Genomic DNA, 11,674 nt, shown 5'->3' with positions numbered 1-11,674 from the left:
GAACGTGAAATGTTTTCCTAGCTGTGAGGCCACTGTGTCTGATTTTTTTGGCCCTCTCAAAGGTTGTAAAAACCATCTTTAATAACTTTCTTTTCCACTAAAACTAGTTAAATTTAAGTTCTGCTGTTTGTAAATTTCTTTTAGTGAGTGGTGATACACATTTTAAATGACATTTTAATTTAATCTTATGAGATATTCCTGGTAATAAAAAAACTGGAGCTTGGAAAAGTGAAGATCACACACCTTGTAGCTGGCCAAAGGGCCAACTGCAGAGAGCTTTGTGGTGCCAAAGCTTATGTTCCCTCTGCTTTCCGCAATGCCTTTTCACCCCATCTGCTAGCTAATTCACCTAAGTCAAAACAAACTCTTCAAAAGAAGTTAGTCCTGAAAGAATTGCTCTAGAGAAAGTTGAGGCAAAAAAAGATAATTATGAGTTCAACGGCTTTATAGATACAACTGCATCTACATAAAAGGAATTTTTAACAACTGGTTGGTTTTCACGATAAGTAGAAAAGTGCTATGATTCAATATATGAAGTATGGGAGTGACATCTATCTCAAGCCAAACACATTTGAGTGTATTTCTTTTGTTATTCCTATCAGTAAGCACCTCTAAATGTGAAATTCAGATGTTATCTAGCCTCCCTACTGGCCCTTGAAACACAACACATATTTGGTTTCTTCAGTGCTTTAGGTATTTGCCAAAGTGACAGTATTAGGAAATGGGGCCTTTAAGAAGTGATTAGGTTATGAGATCTCTTTCTCTTGTGAATGGGATTAGGTGTCTTTATGAAAGGGTTTCATGAAGGGAGTTCTTCTAGCTTGTCCTTCCTCCTTCTGCCCTGTGAGGACTCAGTGTTCCTCCTCTCCTATGGATACAACCCCTACCAGATAACCAAACCTGCTGGCACATTGATCTTGGACTTCCAAGCCTTCATAACTGTGAGAAAATAAAACATCTGTTTTTTATAATTATCCAGTCTTGGGTATTTTGTTATAGCAGCACAAATGGACTAAGACACTCTCTATTAATTCCTAGACAGGCAATTCAAAAATTCTTTAATTACATTTCTGCTCTATGTGCTATATTCTGGTTCCTGGACTCGCGCATGCTCTACTATCCCATTTTCACCACCACCACCCCAAAAAACAACTTTATTGGAGATCTGTGGGCACAAAGAGGTGTTAATATATCACACACCTGTCTCACATCTCATCTTTTCATTCTTTGTTCTCCCTTCTCTCATTCTTCCTTCTGAAGGTGCCTGCAGTTCTCCCAATTATGTTCCCTTTAGGAAAAAAAGAAATGAAATCTTTCCCTTACAACAAATATATATCCAAATCCATCAAAATGTTCAGCAAAACAAACGATCACCATCCACTTAGAAAACCATTGTCTTCAGAGACGATCCAAGTGGACCAAAAGGAAAAGCTCTGGAGTGCAGTTCCCAGCGAGAACACAGAGGGTGAGTGATCACCGCATTTTCAAACAAGTATTTACTACCCAAAGACCAGGGGATTCAGGGCGGAAAAGCACCAGGGGTCTGCAGCATGGCCGTTGCAGCTGGCAAAACGGGTCTCCACACAAAATCTCACACAAATCAGGGTGACCATTTCAACAGGCACCTGGAATGCCTGGGAAACAGAGTTGCCCATTCAACTGAAAAAAAGAGGGTGGAAACGGGGAGCCAGGTGATCTGCCTTGGCAGGTCCCACCCCAACAAAGACCAGCAATCTGAAACGCTCTGGATTGAGAGCTTCACAGCAAGCACAGCTGGACCCAGGATGGTCCAGCTCTGTGGGGGGAAGGGCGTCTGCCATTACCAAGGCAGTCTACCACTACCGAGGCAGTCTGCCATTCCTGAGGCAGACTGCCATCACCGAGCCAGTTATAACTATACCCCTATAAACAAAACCGCAATGTGGTTCACAAAGCAGCTGGGCAGAGCCCATGGCAGCTCAGCAACCCCTCTGCTGTCAGACTGTGACTAGGCTACCTCCTTGCTGGGCGGGGCATCTCTGAAAAAAAGGCAGCAGCATATCAGGAACTTATAAATAAAGCCTCTGACCTTCCCAGGCCAGAGCACCTGGGAAAAAAAGGCGGCAATGAGTTCTGCTGCAGCAGACTTAAACATACCTGCCCAGCAGCTCTGAATGGCACAACAGAGCTCACAGCTCAGCACTTGAGCTCCTATAAGGGACAGACTGTCTTCTCAAGCAACTCCTTCGACCCCCGTATATCCAAAGAGACATTTCATAAAGGAGAGCTTAGGCTGACATCTAGTGGGTATCCTTCTGGGACAAAGATAACAGAAGAAGAAACTGGCAGCAAACCTTACTGTTCTGCAGCCACCACAGGTGAACCCCATGCAAGCAGGGTCTGGAGTGGACCTCCAGCAGTCCTACAGCAAGGGGACCTGACTGTTAGAAGGAAAAATAAAAAACAGAAAGAAATAACTGCATCATCAACAAAAAGGACGTGCACTCAGAGACCCCATCTGAAAGTGACCAACTGCAAAGACCACAGGTAGATAAATCCACAAAGATGGGAAGAAACCAGCACAAAACGGATGAAAACACCCAAAACCAGAATGCCTCTCCTCCTCCAAGGGATCACAACTCCTCATCAGCAAGGGAACAAGGCTGGATGGAGAATGAGTCTGATGAATTGACAGAAATTGTCTGATGAATTGACAGAATGAGTCTGATGAATTGACACTTTCAGGCTTCAGAAAGTGGGAAATAATAAATTTCTCTGAGCTAAAAGAACATGTGCTAACCCAAAGTAAAGAAACTAAGAACCTTGAAAAAAGGTTTCATGAAATGCTAACGAGAATAGACAGCTTAGAGAAGAATATAAATGAATTGATGGAGCTGAAAAACACAACACAAGGACTTTGCAAAGAATACACAATTTTCAATAGCCGAATGAACCAAGTAGAAGAAAGGATATCAGAGATTGAAGACCAACTCAGTGAAATAAAATGAGAAGGCAAGATTAGAGAAAAAAGGGTAACAAGAAATGAACAAAGCCTCCAAGAAATATGGGATTATATAAAAAGACCTAATTTACATTTAATAGGTGTAGCTGAATGAAGCCAAGCTGGAAAACACTCTTGAGGATATTATCCAGGAAAACTTCCCCAACCTAGCAAGGCAGGCCAATATTCAAGTCCAGGAAATACAGAGAACACCACACAGATATTCCTCAAGAAGAGCAACCCCAAGGCACATAATCATCAGATTCAGCAGGGTTGAAATGAAGGAAAAAATGATAAGGGCAGCCAGAGAGAAAGGTCAGGTTACCCACAAAGGAAAGGCCATCAGACTCATGGCAGATCTCTAGGCAGAAACCATACAAGCCAGAAGAGAGTGGGGGCCAATATTCAGCATCCTTCAAGAAAAGAACTTTCAACCTAGAATTTCATATCCAGCCAAACTAAGCTAAATAAGCAAAGGCAAAAGAAAATCCTTTACGAGCATGCAATTGCTCAGCAATTTCATCATTATCAGGCCTGCCTTACAACAGCTCCTGAAAGAAGCACTAAACATAGAAAGGAACAACCAGTACCAGCCACTCCAAAAATGTACCAAATGGTAAAGACCATCGACACAAAGAAGAAACTGCATCAACTAACAGGCAAAACAACCAGCTAGCATCAAAATGGCAGGATCAAATTCACACATAACAATATTAACCTTAAATGTAAATGGGCTAAATGCTCTAAGCAAAAGACACGGTCTGGCTAACTGGATAAAAAGTCAAAACCCATCAGTGTGTTGTATCCAGGAAACCCATCTGACCTGCAAGGATATACATAGGCTCAAAATAAAAGTTTGGAGGAAGCTTTACCAAGCAAGTGGAGAGCAAAAAAAGAAAAAAAAAAAAAAAAAAAAGCAGGTGTTGCAGTCCTGGTCTCTGATAAAATAGACTTTAACCCAACAAAGATTAAAAGAGACAAAGAAGGGCATTACATAATGGTAAAAGGATCAATGCAACAAGAAGAGCTAATGATCCTAAATGTAAACCCACCCATTACAGGAGCACTCAGATACATAAAGGAAGTTCTTAATGACCTACAAAGAGACTTAGACTCCCACACAATAATAATGGGAGGCTTTAACACTCTGCTGTCCATATTAGACAGATCAACAACACAGAAAATTAACAAGGATATCCAGGACTTGAACTCAGATCTGGACCAAACAAACCTAATAGACATTTACAGAACTCTACACCCTAAATTCACAGATAATACATTATTCTCTGTACCACATCACACCTACCCTAAAGTTGACCAGATAATTGGAAGTAAATAACTCCTCAGCAAAAGCAAAAGAATGGAAATCATAACAGTCTCTCAGACCACAGTGCCATCAAATTCGAACTCAGGATTATGAAACTAACTCAGAACCACACAACTTCATGGAAACTGAACAACTGGCTCTTGAATGTTGACTGGGTAAACAATGAAATGAAGGCAGAAATAAAGATATTCATCAAAACCAATGAGAACAAAGATACAACATATCAGAACCTCTGGGACACATTTAAAGCAGTGTCTAGAGGAAAATTTATAGCAATAAATGCCCACATGAGAAGGAAGGAAAGATCTAAAGTTGACACCCTATCATCAAAACTCAAAGAGCTAAAGGAGCAAGATCAAAAAAACTCAAAAGCTGGCAGAAGACAAGAATTAACTAAGATCAGAGCAGAACTAAAGGAGATAAAGACACGAAAAAAACCTTCAAAAAATCAATAAATTCAGGAGCTGGTTTTTTTGAAAAGATCAACGAAATAGACCACTGCCCAGATTAATAAAAAAGAAAAGAGAAAAGAATCCAATAGACACAATAAAAAAAATGATAAAGGGGATATCACCACTGATTCCACAGAAATACAAACTACCATCAGCAATCACTACAAACAACTCTACGCACATAAAACAGTAAACCTGGAAGATATGGATAAATTCCTGGACACTTCCACCCTTCCAAGCCTAAATCAGGAAGAAGTTGAAGCCTTGAATAGGCAAATAACAAAGGCTGAAGTTGAGGCAGAAATTAATAGCCTACAACCCAAAAAAAGCCCAGGTCCAGATGGGTTCACAGCCGAATTCTACCAGACATACAAAGAGGAGCTGGTACCACTCCTTCTGAAACTATTCCAAACAATAAAAAAAGAGGGAATCCTTCCCAAATCACTTTATGAGACCAACATCATCCTGATACCAAAACTCAGCAGAGACACAACAAGAAAAGAAAGCTTCAGGCCAATATCCATGATGAACATAGATGCAAAAATCTTCAATAAAATACTGACAAACCAATTGCAACAGCACATCAAAAAGCTTATCCATCACAATCAAGTAGGCTTCATCCCGGGGATGCAATGCTAGTTCAACATACCTAAGTCCATAAACGTAATCCACCACATAAACAGAACCAAAGACAAAAACCACATGGTTATCTCAATAGATGCAGGGAAGTCCTTCGACAAAATTCAACAGCCCTTTATGCTAAAAACTCTCAATAAAAACCAAGTATTGACGGAACGTATCTCAAAATATTAGAAGCTATTTATGACAAACCCACAGCCAATATCATACTGAATGGGCAAAACCTGGAAGCATTCCCTTTAAAATTGAAATCTGGCACTAGACAAGGATGCCCTCGCTCACCACTCCTATTCAATACAGTATTGGAAGTTCTAGCCAGACTAATCAGGCAGGAAAAAGAAATAAAGGGTATTGAATTAGAAAAGGAGGAAGTCAAATTGTCTCTATTTGCAGACGATATGATTGTGTATTTAGAAGACCCCATCGTCTCAGCCCAAAACCTCCTGAAACTGATAAGCAACTTCAGCAAAGTCTCAGGAGACAAAAATCAATGTGCAGAAATCACAAGCATTCCTATACACCAATAACAGACTTAAAGAGAGCCAAACAAGAATGAACTCCCATTCACAATTGCTACAAAGATAATAAAATACCTAGGAATACAACAATGGATGCAAAGGAGCTCTTCAAGGAGAACTACATACCACTGCTCAAGGAAATAAGAGAAGACACAAACAGATGGAAAAACATTCCATGCTCATGGTTAGGAAGAATCAATATTATGAAAATGGCCATACTGCCCAACACAATTTATACATTCAATGCTATCCCCATCAAGCTACTTATTACCCTCTTCACAGAACTGGAAAAAACCACCTTAAACTTCATATGAAATCAAAAGAGAGCCCACTTAGCCAAGTCAATTCTAAGCAAAAAGAACAAAGCTGGAAGTATCACTCTACCTGACTTCAAACTATACTACAATGCTACAGTAATCTAAACAGCATGGTACTGTTACCAAAGCAGAGATATAAACCAATGGAACAGAGCAGAGGCCTAGAGTCAATGCCACACATCTACAACCATCTGATCTTTGACAAACCTGACAAAAACAAGCAATGGGGAAAGGATTCCCTGTTTAATAAATGGTGTTGGGAAAACTGGCTAGCCATCTGCAGAAAGCAGAAACTGGACCCCTTCCTGACACCTTACACTAAAATTAACTCCAGATGGATTAAAGACTTAAACGGAAGACCTAATACCATAAAAATCCTAGAAGAAAACCTAGGCAAAACCATTCAGGACATAGGCATAGGCAAGGACTTCATGACTAAAACACCAAAAGCATTGGCAACAAAAGTGAAAATAAAATGGGATCTAATTAAACTCCAGAGCTTCTGCACGGCAAAAGAAACAATCACTAGAGTGAAGCAGCAACCAACAGAATGGGAAAAAATTTTTGCAATCTACCCATCTGACAGAGGACTTATATCCAAAATCAACAAAGAACTAAAACAGATTTACAAGAAAAAAACAAACCCATTCAATAGTGAGCAAAGGGTATGAACAGACACTTTTCAAAAGAAGACAGCTATGAGGCCAACAAACATGAAAAAATGCTCATCATCACTGGTCATTAGAGAAATGCAAATCAAAATCACATTGAGATACCATCTCATGCCAGTTAGAATGGTGATCATTAAAAAATCTGGAGACTACAGATGCTGGAGAGGATGTGGAGAAACAGGAACACTTTTACACTGTTGGCAGGAGTGTAAATTAGTTCAACCATTGTGGAAGACAGCGTGGCAATTCCTCAAGGACCTCAAAATAGATATTCCATTTGACCCAGCAATCCCATTACTGGGTATATATCCAAGGATTATAAATTATTCTATTATAAAAACACACGCACACATATGTTCACTGCAACACTGTTTATAATAGCAAAGACCTGGAACCAATCCAAATGCCCATCGATGACAGACTGGACAGGGAAAATGTGGCACATATACACCATGGAATACTATGCAGCCATAACAAATGATGACTTAGTGTTCTTTGTAGGGACATCGATGACTATGGAAACCATCATTCTCAGCAAACTGACACAAGAACAGAAAATCAAACACCGCATGTTCTTGCTCATAGGTGGTGTTGAACAATGTGAGAACACATGGACACAGGGAGAGGAGCATCACATACTGGAGTCTGTTTGGGGGAACCAGGGGAGGGAGAGTGGGGCTTAGGGAGTTGGGGAGGGATAACTTGGGAGAAATGCCAGATATATGTGACAGGAATGGAGGCAGCAAACCACATTGCCATGTATGTACCTAGGCAATAATCCTGCATGTTCTGCACATGTACCCTAGAACCTAAAGTGCAATAAAATACGTTTTTAAAAAAATAAAAGAAAAAAAAAGGAAAACCATTGTCTTCAGATGGCTTTAACAAAGGCAGAGGAACCAAGCTAAAGGACATAGAAATACATTTTTGGTGCAAATGCAAGTAGCATAGGGACACGTTAGCAATCATCAGAACTTTCTTCCTAACAGAAGGGGCCAGAAGAAAGGAAGAGATTAGACATCCTGAAGGTATGTGGGGCAGAGAGGAAGTTGCTGAGAGTTGGGCTTATGATACTGGTTTTTCCCATATTTTTTTTGACTTTTTAGATTGAATTTTATTTAGTCTAAGCAGGAGGTCTTTGATTATATTATTTAAACTGTGCATAGTGTTCTTGCTGTATATGGAAAGTAGATGAAGGCGTGGAGGAAATTGGAACAAAAGGTGGGAAATGATCCTTGTTAACTTAAATACACAGAACCTTGGGCTATGAGTAACTTTGGCAGTAAACAGTTTGCATAGCATAGGAATGAAAATGTGGGCTGTAGAGTCAAATAAACCTGAGTTTAAATCCTGGCTCTACCATTTATTTATGGTCTGATTGTGGACTAGTGCCTGGAATTCATTGGTTCTCGTTTGTAAAGAGGGGGTAATAATAGTTTTTACCTCATCGATATATCTGTTAATTAAACTAGGTGGCATATAGAGACCACTTAGCCCAGTGGTTTTCTTCTACATCTTTGAAAAGTTCCTTGGCTGGGTGATTATATGGCTCACATCTGTAATCCCAGCACTTTGGAAGGCCTAGGCAGGAGGATCACTTGAGGTCAGGAGTTCAAGATCAGCCTGGCCAAGATGGCAAAACCCTGTCTCTACTAAAAATACAAAAGTTAGCCAGGCGTGGTAGCAGGTACCTGTAATCCCAACTACTCGGGAGGCTGAAGCAGGAGAATTGCTTCAATCTGGGAGGCAGAAGTTGCAGTGAGCCGAGATCACACCACTGCACTCTAGCCTGGGTGAAAAAGTGAAACTCCATCTCAAAAAATATATATATATTCCTTAAAAGAAAGAGCTTTCAATCTCATTCTAAGAGGTACCTGTGTATGCTGTTTCTGGGTCTGTGGTAACAATCTGAGAGGTAGCAGCAAATAGTGTGATAGAGGGGAAAAGTGAATAAACACTATGCTAGCATAATTCATTTTCTTGGAAAATCTGTGCATTCTAAGAATTTAAAAAATTATTTGGAGAAATCAATAGATTTTACTAGACTGTCCAAAGTGACCATTGCATGAAAATGATTTCTACTTGTGCCTCCTCTGTAGTGTAGGACATCCAAGTTCAGATCATAGCTTTGCAATTGCATTGGCAACTTTTACTCATTTTATAAAATATGCCTGTCAAACTACTGAAACATAAAGTAACAAAACTGATTTCTCATGTCACATGCAAAAACCCATTTCATTACCTTGTAATCACATCTTACACTATGTGAAACCAAAGCATAATAAATATGCATAAATCATATTACAGAGACTTTTACACCTTATACATTCATAATATCCTTTTAACAGGTCCAATGAGTATTTGTAAATTTCTGGAAAGTAATTTTTAAATGTAAAACCAAGGACTACAGTCATAGTTGAAAGGGAAGATCAGGTATCCTAGACTAGTAAAAAATTATTAGTTCTACTTATAGGACTTTAACAAACTGTGGCTTTTTATACTCAACGTACTTTGCAAAAGAAATTGAACTGGAGTAACCAGTTAAAAACAGAATTTTTAATATAAACTGACAGACTGCTTTGGTTGCTTATGTTATAGATCTAGTATTAGTAAGTTGTTACTATTTTCTGATTTTTTAAAAAAAATAGTCAAGGCACGCCTCTTGATTGGTTCTTCTGCTCTTTAGAAAACTACCAATTTCCCAAAGAGCTCACCAGTTTGCTGCCTTTTGTTTACAAGGCCTAGTTACAGTAAGTTTGAAAGTGACTATAGAGGTATGAACCATAAACCTAAAAGCCCCTGATACCTAGTCCACATAGGTAATCTGAAGTGAAAAGAGAAAATCTCAGTCACTCACAATTTCTCTCAAAAATGGGAATCATAGAATTTTTTAAAAGGGAATTTAAATCATTTTGTTTTTAAGACAGAGTTAGTGAAGGTAAAAAAAAATATATATATATATCATATATACTCTATATATATATATGTATACATACATACATGTGTGTATGTGTGAGATATATATATATATATATATATATATATATATATATATATAGAGAGAGAGAGAGAGAGAGAGAGAGAGAAGGGGAATAAAAGTAAATTTTATAGCTTCTATATACCAAACACCTCCCTGTGAATTGGCCTTTCTGAAGCTCTAAGAAATTTTGTTTCAAGGGTGCTAAGGAATGACTTATTTCTGTGAGTCCGGGTCTCTGTACTTTCTAACTTGTCTTCTAAGTCGGCCTGTATGCTAGAGCTGTACAGCCACGCAGTGACTTCTTCAGGGAGATGTCAGGAAAAATCCAAGACCACTTACTTCCTTGTCACAAGAGACCTAAGAGAAGCAGGTGGCTCTCATTAACCTAGAAGACAGACAGTAAAAACTGAGATACAAGAGGGAAAACGAGCTCCTCCTAGGATTACATCAGAATGAATTGATGCTAGTTGTTAAATATAAGTGAAAGAAAGCAAATATAACTCAACAAAATAAAAAGTAAAAAGATTTTTCAGGGCTTTGGACATTTATATTCTTATGATACTAAGAGTGGTCAAGAAGGAAAATCCTATCTTGTGATAAAGTAACAATAAAGAAACCTCAGATGTAGCTTAGCCAGAAAGGAAATGATAAATCAGCCACCTGCATGCCACAGATGCCAAGCTCTTTGAATTTCCCTGCTAATTCAGAAACAGAATATACGGCTTGTCACATGCTTCACATAAAATCCTTTGAAAGGGGAATTCATTAGAGAGAGAGTTCACAATATAATGAAGCAGACATTTATTGCTAAAATGATTGCTGACCTGGCTTTTTAGTTATTTTGGTTCACATTAAGATACTCCTAGCTTGTGGCTTCAAAAGCATATTGAGTGTAAAGCAATGTGTAGCAGTGCCCTGTGCTTCCAGAGGTCACTGACAGAGTAACTGCAGGTCCCAAGAACACATCTGGGAATCCAAACATAAGTGGAGAAAAAGGTCTTTGAACAGAGTGGAAAACAGTTGTCACAAAGCTCAGACACTGTCTTCTGAAGGAGAGGAAAGAGTTGATATGGCCATTGAAACACTGAATCCCAGCTCTCCTAGTGATAAATTGTCAGTAGCAGCCTGGGTTACTTCCATCAGGAAAATGTAAATAATAATATCTACTTTATAAAGTCTCTATGAAAACGTTATAGATGATGCATATAAACATCTACCTGAAACATAAAAGACACTTAACTGGTAGTTATTATAATTATTATTTTGAAGACTATAGGAACCTCTTTCATTCCTTCCTTCAAATGATAAAGTATTAATTAAGGAAACAGATTAGAAACCAGGACAATATTCATTACATAAAAAATAATAGCTGAAAGAAATTAAGTAGCCAGAAGAACAATCGGGGCATAGTGTTCAGAAACTAGACCCATTCTTGGCAAAACCTTTGTTAATCACCACCCTTATGGGCATCACTACATTACAGCACAGAATTAATGCCGATAATGACAACAGTTAAACATCAAAGGAAGACCAGCCTTAGTGTAAGCTGTACAAGAAGGCAAGGGAAATATGCAGTATGTTCTTAAATACATTTTATACAGTTTTTTTAAAATTAAACAAAACCTCTTGCTTCTTCAAGATATAAACTCTACTAAGATACTGGTTTTCACCTATTAGATTTGCAAAGATCAAAAAGTTTGGTGCACTGTTGTCGGGGGAGCTGAAAGAGACATTTTAATATACTGTCAGTGGGAGTGCCTTTTGGTACAACCCCTGAAGAGGGTAATTTG

At 38.7% G+C, this 11,674-nt stretch overlaps 1 protein-coding gene and 1 long non-coding RNA gene across 3 annotated transcripts in view; one reads left to right on the top strand and one right to left on the bottom strand.

The window, feature by feature from the left end:
* KLF12 (Kruppel like factor 12) overlaps window positions 1-11,674 on the top strand; it is a 636,627-nt gene that overhangs the window by 111,884 nt on the left and 513,069 nt on the right. The gene's annotated exons all lie outside the window — the stretch shown is intronic.
* The window catches only part of LOC116551164, a 224,267-nt gene that overhangs the window by 194,385 nt on the left and 18,208 nt on the right, over window positions 1-11,674 (bottom strand). The window contains exon 1 of one of the 2 annotated variants that reach the window (XR_004268742.1): window positions 1,201-1,642. The exons of the other annotated variant lie outside the window; for it this stretch is intronic. This is a non-coding gene — a long non-coding RNA (uncharacterized LOC116551164). Of the gene's footprint in view, window positions 1-1,200; window positions 1,643-11,674 lie in introns of those variants that run through there. 2 annotated transcript variants of the gene reach the window in all.

This window comes from Sapajus apella, unplaced genomic scaffold, assembly GCF_009761245.1.
Source record: "Sapajus apella isolate SASKATOON/1434 unplaced genomic scaffold, GSC_monkey_1.0 scaffold9, whole genome shotgun sequence".
Lineage (NCBI taxonomy): Eukaryota > Metazoa > Chordata > Mammalia > Primates > Cebidae > Sapajus > Sapajus apella.
Note: the sequence above shows the minus strand (reverse complement) of the source record. Positions and strands in the feature narration are given on the sequence as shown.